Here is a 10,917-nt window from a genome sequence, read left to right as displayed (position 1 = left end):
ATCGATTCAAGAAAGCTTGGGAAATAGTGGGTAATCGGTGGATCGATCCAAGAAGCTTCTGTTTGTGAGAAGCTTGCTCTCAATCGATCACCTGATCGATTGAGACCCTTCAATCGATCGGGTGATCGATTGAAGCTCTAAAAAAGCTGAAATTTCATTTCAGACAATTTCAGAAACCCCTAGAAAAATCTACAAAATTCCAAAAATCGTGAAACTTGTTGTAAACATTATTTAGGGTATATACTATCAAGGAAAAATAGTTTTCTAGGAAAATACATTCTATTTTCAAAGATTGACACAAACTTGGAAACTTGTAAAAAGTTTAGTGTTTTCTTCCAAGTTTGTGTTCAACTATTCAATGATGATTACTATCAAAAGATAGTCTTCATCAAGGTTTTTCAAAGGCATTTTAAAACATTTTCAAAACCAATATCCAACCATGTTCCTTGGGCTCAATGCACATGACTTGTACATTAGCTTTCCTAATGATTGGAAAACACATAACTATGTGTTTTGATGAACCTAAAACTCAAAAGAATGCACTAAATCAACATCTTGAGTTTTGTTCATCATTCTAACATCTCACTTGTATCTAATGTGTACTAAAACACATACAAGTCACCTTATAGTTCTTTAGTGAGATGTAAACTTTGGTTTTGCCCTAATCTTGGGATCATGCATATCTATCTAGGCATTTTGAGTTGTAAACATCCACTAAGAATATTACTTGTTAATAAATGCCATTAGTCCTTAATTTACAAAGAAATAAAATAATGCATGATGATGTTATGGCATACATCAAAAAGAAATAATTTTCAAAAGAAAATTTCTATAACTACATAATGTATGTATGGCATGACATGGTATTTTTGTGTTTTTCATAATAAAGCATGAATGCAAAAACAAATATGATGTCATGACATATGATGGGCAAACAAAGCATGGCAAGTTTTAGCATAAATAAAATATACCTAGATTACCTATCTAAGTATCCTAAAACCTTAGCTCAATTAAAAATAAACCTGATTGCCCACTATTTCCCAAGAAAATGCTAAAACCCAATTCTGACATTTCTTTTGCTTTTCCTAATTTTGTGACAATTCAAATTAAGCATATTCCTCAAATTTTGGTACAATCTTCTTCTTCAAGGAGTAATCATCGAGATCAAGTTCTAAATTTTTGCCCTTACTCCTTAAGAACATACCAAAATCCCAACTTGGTAGTTCTATATGATTTTCCCAATTGTGCCAATTTAATTTAAAATTGAACTTTCAAATTGTGGCACATTTTACTCTTCCAAAGAGTAAACATTTAATCCTTATCATTTTCAAAGGTTAATAATAACCTTGAAAATGCTCTCCGAGTATCAACTTCATCAAAGTTGGGTTAACTACCCTTCTAACGGAGTTGACACTATCTAACCCATTTATGGGGTAGAGAAAATTCTCCTAGGAACCTAAAACCTATTGGTGCTCCTTCGATGCTCTAGGTATTCACTAGGGATAACCTCCCTAGATACCTTCCTAGTGACTTTGTTTGGCTTCTTAGAAGCCTTTGTCGCCTTTTCTAGGTCAACCCTAGGGATTTCTTTCCTTGTGACCTTTTTAGTGACTTTGTTAGACTTTTTAGAAGTCTTAGTCACTTTAGTTCCAAAAATACTCCTAGGGATAACTTCCCTTGTACTTTTGACTTGACCCTTAGACCTAGACTCGGTTCCATAGTTATATGGAACCCTATGGTAAGAAATTACATCCTTCTTAGCCTTGGGTTTGTATCACAAACCTCTATGGCCATTGGATGACCTTTGTGCTCCTGAACCTAGGTTTTGCTCATTTTACCCTTTTAGGATATTTTCCATCCTTTTTAGGGTCTTTTTTAACTTATCAAGTCTTGACCTCAAGACTTGATTTTCCATCCTAAGTCCTTAGCTTTAGGTTTTTCAATGAATTCATGAGCATTTTTATTTTTAGGCTTGTAACTAAAACTCTTAGTTTTCTTGCCTAGATTTTCATCTACTTTCCTAAACCTAGGTGTGGTAGTTTTAGCATGTAGAGCCACATGTTTTTCTTTAAAGCTCTCATGCTTTCTATTCTTATGGTAAATAGCATTAAAATGATAAAAATTAGAACTAGCATGCTTTTTACCATTATTCAAGGGAGTAGGCTCAAAAAATGATACCTTCCTTTTTACCTTGGAGGCTCCCCCTTGAGTTGTGCTTCCTCCATGAGCCTTTACAGCTTTCTTCCCCTTGGGACATTGACTTCTAAAATATCCCTTTTGGTTGCACAAAAAGCACACAATGTGCTCCTTGCTCTTCTTTGTTGAGGAAGCGATCTCTTTGGGCTTCTCCTTACCCGTTTGTGTCACTTGGCTCTTTTTCTTGGCCAATTTAGGGCATTTGCTCTTATAATGCCCATGCTCCCTACATTCAAAACATATGATATGATTTTTATTTTTATTTGAAACATTTATACCTTCATGTATAGGGATGGCATCTTCTCCTTTTGGTCCGGAGGTAGAGGCTTCCTCTTGATCCGACAATGATGCTCCTCCAATAGATTTGACTTGACTTGTGGAGGTGGAAGCTTCTTCATCCTCTTCTTCTCTTGACCCGAATGTGGAGACTTCTCCTTCTTCTTGATCCGGTGTCACCGAAGGTCGCTCCCCCTCAATCCTAGAGGTGGAGACTTCTTCATCTTCATCTTGTACATGGAACAAGGAGTATGCCCTCTCCTTGCCCTCTTCATTGAATTCCTTTGAAGATGAAGCTTCTTGGACTTCTTCTTCGGAAATTGAGCATCTCTCAACCTCGGAGTCCTCTTCCTCTTGGCCTTGATCCAATGAGTCAGCCTCTTTGGATTCTTCTTGATCTTGTACAGTGGAGGGGATCTCATGAATCTTTGCCAACTTGCTTCATAACTCTTTGGCATCCTTGAATTCTCCAACTTGAGCCAAAATATTGTTTGGCAATAAATTGACCAAAAGCTTGGTCACTTTATCATTTGCTTTGCTCCTTTAAACTTGCTCTTGACTCCATTTGTTTTTCTTGAGAGGCTTTCCCTTGGAGTTTGTTGGAGCTTCAAATCCTTCCATGAGAGAAAACCATTGCTCTATCTCCATCATCAAGAAATTTTCGATCTTTGATTTCCAAAGATCGAAGCTTGTTGAAATAAATGATGGAGGCACTCTTGTATCGAATCCAAGCCCGTCTTGAAATTCCATTTGAAGTTGAGCTTCTTGTGATGAAGTCTTCGACTTGTAGAATTGCTTCAACTTCTTCACCCTCTAGCTTGTTGACCCTTCCGGCGATGATTCCGGTGAAGAGCGGCCTCGCTCTGATATCACTTGTTGGGACCGATTATGTAGCTAGAGGGGGGGTGAATAGCTCGGTGCGCTCGTCGTGCTCTTCGTTGCTTGTTTCTTCAATGATATGCAGCGGAAATACAAAGAAACAACATACACAATGCTAACAAGAGGATTTACTTGGTATCCACCTCACAAGAGATGACTAATCCAAGGATCCACACACTCACGCACCCTCCACTATGAAAACACTCCTTTATGGTACTACCAAAGGCAGAGAAGCCCTACAAGTTCACACTACAAGAAAAAGGGAAAGGGAATAACATACAAGCTACAAGCTTACAAGTTAGCACAAGAAAACCCTAACCCTAGATTTCTTCTTCTTGCTGTAAATCCGCCTCTTGACTTGGAAATGCCTCCAAGAACCCTCAAGATCTGGCGGTGAGAACTTTTGGAGTTGCTGTGAAGATCGCTGAAGAGAAGAATCGAAGCTATGGAAGTTCTCCAGAGAGAACAGCTCGCCAGCAGCTAAATATGACGCCAATGGTCGGATCCCAATCGATCGGATTGCTCCCAATCGATTGGAGAGGCTTTGGATCAATCGACTGATCGATCCAGAGCGCCTCTGTGCTCTCGGGAATTGCCTGGATCGATCGGCTGATCGATCCAGATCCCATCGCGCGAAATCGCGCCTCCCAATCGATCCACTGATCGATTGGGGACTCTGGATCGATCGACCAATCGATCCAGAGCTCTTCTGTTTGCACGACACTTCTCCCCAATCGATCCACTAATCGATTGGGAGAAAGCTTGTCGCGAAGACTCGCCCAATCGATCGACCGATCGATTGGGCATGAACTAATCGATCGGTTGATCGATCCAGCCCATGTAAGACTTGCCAAATCAAGTCCAAACGTCCCTCAAACCAACATTCGGTCAACTATGACCTGTTGGTACATCATGCCTAGCATCTGGTCACCCTTGACCTGCTAGGACTCCCTTACCAAGCGTCCGGTCAATCCCTTTGACCCACTTGAACTTCCACCAGATGTCTGGTCAACCTTGACCCATCTGGATTTCCTCGTGCCAAGTATCCGGTCAATCCCTTTGACCTACTTGGACTTCCCAACACCAAATGTCCGATCATCCTTGATCCATCTGGATTTTCCTTGCCTGCCTTCACTCACCAGGACTTCCCTTCTGCCTAGCTTCACTCACTAGGACTTCATGTCTGCCTGGCTTCACTCACCAGGACTTCCCTTCTGCCTAGCTTCACTCACTAGGTCTTTCACCTGGCTTCACTCACCAGGATTTCTCTTCTGCCTAACTTCATTCACTAGGACTTTCACCTGGCTTCACTCACCAGGATTTCTCTTCTGCCTAGCTTCACTCACTAGGACTTTTACTTGGCTTTACTCACCAGGATTTCTCTTCTGCCTAGCTTCACTCACCAGGATTTCTCAGTCAAGTATCCAGTCAATGTTGACCTACTTGACTCTCCTTCACACATGAACAATTGCACCTGCAATCTTCATGTATTGACTACATGTATTGTCAAACATCGAAACCACAACATCAAGACTCGAGCTTGACTCAATTCAAGCTCAGTCAACCCGGTCAACCTTGACCTGGGGAATATTGCACCAACATATCCAACAACCCCCTTTCCAGCCGGCCCAACGATCCTACAAAATGATCCTGCTCAATACACTCAGAGTGTACTAGTGTAATTTTACAGTCAAGATAAACTAATACCAAATTACACTACGACTATTCCAATGGTTTGTTCCTATCCATCTTAGTCGTGAGCTACTGTTTATAATTTATAAGGAACTAATAACATGATCTTCTGTGTGTGACATCATACACCATGTTATCTATAATATAAATTAATTGAACAACTACACTTAGCATATAAATGTAGACATTTGACCAATGTGATTCTTTATTTCAAAATAAATGTTTACAAAAAGTTAGGCTTTTAGTATACACTCTAACAATCTCCCACTTATATTAAAAGACTATGCTGCCATAAATGTGGCCATACATCTGATTTCCATTCTTTCATCATGTCCATCAAAAGCTCTTGCCTTAAGGGCCTTAGTGAAAGAATCTCTCTGGTTATCATCTGATGCAATCTAGGCGGCAACAACTTCTCCTCGTTATATGATGTCTCGTATTGGGTGGTACTTGCACTCTATGTGTTTACTTGCCTTATGGGCTCGTGGTTCCTTCAAGTTTGCTACTGCACCACTTATTATCATAATACACTGTAATAATTTTTGGACAAACCAGAAATCACATCTAAGTCCATCATGAAGTTTTTGAGCCATACATCTTTTATGACAGCCTTAGAGGCTGTCATATACTCAGCTTCCATGGTGGAGTCCAAAAAGCATCTATGCTTATCACTCCTCCATTGTTATGGCTTTACCTCCTAAAGTAAACACAAAACACTGAGGTCGACATCTTTTATGACAGCCTTAGAGGCTGTCATATACTCAGCTTCCATGGTGAAGTCCAAAAAGCATCTATGCTTATCACTCCTCCATTGTTATGGCTTTACCTCCTAAAGTAAACACAAAACACTGAGGTCGACATACTATTGTCCTAATCTGATTAGAAGTCAAAATCTGTGTATCCCATAGGGAGCAAATCATCTTCATTGTAAACTAGCATATAATCTCTAGTCTCTTTAAGGTACTTTAATATATGCTTTATGGCAGTCCAGTGTCCCAGTCCTGGGTAACTTTGATATTTGCTAACCATGCCTATGGCAAAACAGACATCTAGTCTCGTGCATAGCATACATTAGGCTTCCCATAACTGAAGAATAAGGAGCTGCCTTCATTTCTTCTATCTCTTTTGATGTCTTCAGAGACATCTCTTTAGATAAATATACTCCATGCCCAAAAGGTACAAAAACCTTTCATGGAGTCTTGCATGCTAAAACGAGCTAGAATATTATCGATATATGAAGCTCAGGATAAGCACAACATTCTTTTCTTGTGATCCCTTATTACTTTGATCCCGAGAATATGTGTGCATTCACCCAAGTCCTTCATATCGAATTACTTTGGACAACCATACCCTTACTTCCGACAACACTTTGATATTATTTCCAACTATCAAAAATGTCATCTACATATAGTACAAGAAATACCACCACGTTTCCATCACACTTCTTGTATACACAAGACTCATCCAGACACTGAATAAATCCATATGACTGGATTACTTCATTAAACCGGATGTTACAAGATCTTGAAGCTTGCTTTAGTCCATAAATCGACCGATTGAGCTTACAAACTAGATGTTCTTTGCCCTTTGCTATGAACCCCTCTGGTTGCTTCATATGGATGTTCTCTTCAAGACTTCCATTAAGGAAAGCTGTCTTGACATCCATTTTCCAAACCTCGTAATCCATATGAGCGGCAATAAATAAAAGTATCTGGATAGACTTAAGCATGGCCACCGGCGAAAAAATTTTCTCATAATCGATTCCCTCTTTCTGAGTATACCCCTTCACAACAAGTCTTGCTTTGAAGGTTTTCACCTTCCCATCTATCCCTCTTTTCCTTTTGTAGATCCACTTACATCCAATGGCTTTTACACCATTTGGTGGTTCTACAAGCTCCCAGACCTTATTAGAATACATAGATTCTATTTCAGAATTCATTGCTCTTTGCCAAGATACTGCATCTTTATCTTGGAGTGCTTCGTCATATGTCCAGGGATCAAGTTCATGTTCACCAGGGATCAAGTCCGACGACTCTCCCAAAAACATGAATCTTTCAGGTTGCCTAACAACCCTCCCACTATGACGAGGCACTGTCTATTGTTGTGTATCATTTGTAATACGTGTTGTAATTTCTTGTGATATTTCATCTTGCACTGTTGGTACTAAAATAGGTGTGTCCTCTCTCATTTCTTCTAGAACAATTTCACTCATGGGCTTATGGTTCTTAAATCGAGCATTGGTACTAACAATGATCTTCTCATTTTTAGGATTATAAAACAAACCACCTTTCGTTCCTTTAGGATATCCTACAAACAGACAAACTTCTGTACGTGATTCCAACTTGTCAGTATCTTCCTTTAGCACATGTGCTGGATTACCCCATATCCGAATATGACTCAGACTAGGCTTACGCCCATTCCACAATTCCATGGGAGTAAAGGGTACCATATTCAGAATGTACACTGCTGTTTCCAGAGCATATCCCTAAAATGAATTTGGTAATTCTGAATAACTCATCATCGATCTAACCATTTCCATAAGAGTCATATTCCTCCATTCTGCCACACCATTCTGTTGGGGTGTACCAGGTGCAGACAATTGGGATTGAATCCCAACCTCTGATAAGTAATTCCTAAACTCTCCAAAGAGGTATTCACCACCACGATCAGACCGTAGTGTCTTGATACTTTTACCATGACGTTTAAAATAATTATTAATTACATTTAAAATAATTTTTAAAATAAGTTTTTTTTAAATACGTTTTTAAAAGTTTTTAATTAGGTTTTTAATTAAGTTTTAAAAAGTTTTTAATTAATAATTTTTAATTAAGTTTTTAAAATAATTTTTTTTAAAATAAGTTTTTAAAAGTTTTTTAAAAAGTTTGAATTTAATTAGGTTTGAATTAAGTTAGGTTTGAAATAAGTTTGAATTTAATTGGGTTTGAATTAAATTAGGTTTGAATTAAATTAGGTTTGAATTAAGTTAGGTTTGAATTAAGTTTGAATTAAATTAGGTCTGAATTAAGTTAGGTTTGAATTAAGTTTGAATTTAATTGGGTTTGAATTAAATTATGTTTGAATTAAGTTTGAATTTAAAGTTTTAATTTAATTATTCGAGAAAGGTTATTGAACCCATGTTAAATTCAAACTTAGCTTTGGGTTAATCAAGCAGGCGTCCTAAGGATAAGTTTTTAGTTCAATGGCGAGGCATATGGCCTACTTGTGTATCATTAGACCACTTGTTGAAGACTTTCCAAACTGTTCTCGCCCAAAAAACTTAATACTAAATTTTGGTCTAACTAGCCCATGTTTGACTGGGGTAGCTTCGGTCAGATCCACTAAGTCTAGTGCACCAAGTAGAATTCCATATTCAGCCTAGACATGCTTTCAACAAAGTTTCCTTGGCGTACTATCATCCCAATCCATTCTGATGTTATGTTGTAGGGTTTGGTAAACCTTTTTAACTAACCGTTCTAAATTAATAGAAGATGCATGATATGGTATATAACAGATAAGTATGCATGATCATGGCAACTCAAACAAGTCATGCATGATACAAATTATTTATTAATATTCTTGTTTTGTTATTGTTGTTTTATTTAAATTGTTATTATTTAATATTACTATCGTTATTATTTATTATTATTATTATTATTATTATTATTATTATTGTTATTATTATTATTATTATTATTATTTAGTGTTGTTGTTTTATTATTGTTATTATTTAATATTTATTTATTATTATTGCTATTATTTATTAGTATTACTTTGTTGTTGTTGTTGTTGTTGTTGTTGTTATTATTATTATTATTATCAATATTGATTAGTTTCATAATTAAAAGGTACATGATTATAATTAAGTTTACAAAAGTTTTGTTTTAGATTTGGTTTTGATTTATAACTTAAATTTAGATTCTGTGAGTTGATAAAATTATTAATAATATTTTCTAATTTATTGATTTTATTTTTCAAAACATTATTTTGTTTTTCTAGTTTTCTAAATTTTGATTTATAGTTTAATTTCTTATTTTTACTTTCTAAATTTTTAGTTAAATTCTGTTTACTATTAGTTAATCTTAGATTATTATTATTTTGATTCAAATTATCTTGAATACATTGATTAAATAAATCTGAATCTTGATTAAGGTTTGGGTTAATTTGGTCAATTTGAGTTATATTTGAATTAATTAAGTTTTTATTATTTTTGTTAAGTAATGTAGGATTTTCATGCTTTTTCAAATTCAAACTATAATTCAGAGAAGGATCTAAAGCATACAATTTTTCATGTAACAAAAATTTATTTACCATATTTGCTCCCCCTGAATCCTTGGGTCTTCTCTCCGGACATTGAGATTTATAGTGTCCCATCTTATTGCACTTGAAACATTCGATGTGGTCCTTCCTTTTCCGAACTCTAGGCATCAGTTCCTCCTTTGCCTCCGATTGTGTGGATCGGTTCATAAGGCATTTATTTTTGTAGTGTCCCTTTTCATTGCAACTAAAACATGTTATATGAACCTTAAATTTAGAATTGGCAATTTTACCTTCTGAATCCTTATTAGGATTCTCCCCCTTGACCATTGTCATTTCATGTTCAGGCTCGAGCATTTGGTCGTACTCAGGTTCAAGTTTGGACATTTGTTCTGACTCAAGTTCGGATCCATCAGCCTCCTCCTCAGCCACTAGTGCGATGAAACTGATTTGATCTTGTTCTTCTAGATCTGGCTCTGAGAATAGCTCTCCGGATTCAGACTCGGATTCAAACTCACTTTCGTCTTGATCTTCTAGCCTCGACAAAGTCTCGTGAAGCTTGATCAATTTGGTACACATCTCGAATGCGTTCTTGTAACCTTTTAATTGACACAATACTTCATTAGGCAAAATATTTATTAATATATTCATTACCTTTGTGTTAGATTCTGAGTTTCGAGAAGGTTATCTTAGTGTAATCCAATTGTCGAAATTGTTGCTTCCAACAAAGCATTCCATCATTTGCCTCCAGGAGTTGATGTAAGTTTTGTCGTACGACGGAGGTTCATAGGTACTTTGCCCTTCTTGATATGTCATTGACATTCTTGCAAGAAAGAAAATAACAAACCAATTTCCAAGACTTTCGTCTTGGGATTAGTAGTGTTTGAATAATAATAAGAAAAGAATATTCTAAAAGAGAATAAATTAAAGAAAAGAAAAAGTTTTAAAAGTGCTTTGAAAAACGATTAAGTTATTTCAGAGCTAATGAGGCTCTGATACCAATTGATAGATCGTTTGGAGCAATAGAGGGGGGTGAATATCGCGCGTTTAAAACTTTTTCTTTTAACCTTTTGAAACCAAAGTCGTGCAGCAGAAATAAGAAAAGGGACAAGGTCTTTTACTTCGTTCGGAGCCTAGCTCGACTCCTACTCGAAGGCCCGCGGTCCTTGACCGCACCGATGGGCAAAAATACTATAACTCTTCTTTCTGAAATCCTTCGAAAAGAAGTAGATCGTACAATGGAGCAAGATAGTAACACCCTACTATCTTGCTTAAATAAAATTACAATGTAAGCTTAAATTAAAATATACCAACAAGTAAATTGTAGATGAAGCTAAGGTCGGCACTTCCAGATGCAGTAGCTTGTTGAGCTGATGAAGACGAGTCGTTTGCAGAACAAGATTTTTTATTAGAGAGTTGTATTTTTGCCTCTGTCTTCGAGCCTGATTTTATAGGAGTAATGGAGGTTCGGTCGACCGATCCCTTTGTTCGGTCGACCGAACCCGCTTCCTTCCTTCCAGGCTGAAGTTTAAAGCTGGCTCGATCTTTTGCATTTATTGGTCTTTAATGGTTCGGTCGACCAAACCTCTTTTTCGGTCGACCGTACAGCTTCCTTCCCTG

This window comes from Zingiber officinale, chromosome 10B (assembly GCF_018446385.1).
Source record: "Zingiber officinale cultivar Zhangliang chromosome 10B, Zo_v1.1, whole genome shotgun sequence".
In the NCBI taxonomy this organism is placed as follows: Eukaryota; Viridiplantae; Streptophyta; class Magnoliopsida; order Zingiberales; family Zingiberaceae; genus Zingiber; species Zingiber officinale.
The sequence above is the reverse complement of the archived record's forward strand: the minus strand, read 5'-3'. Positions refer to the sequence as shown.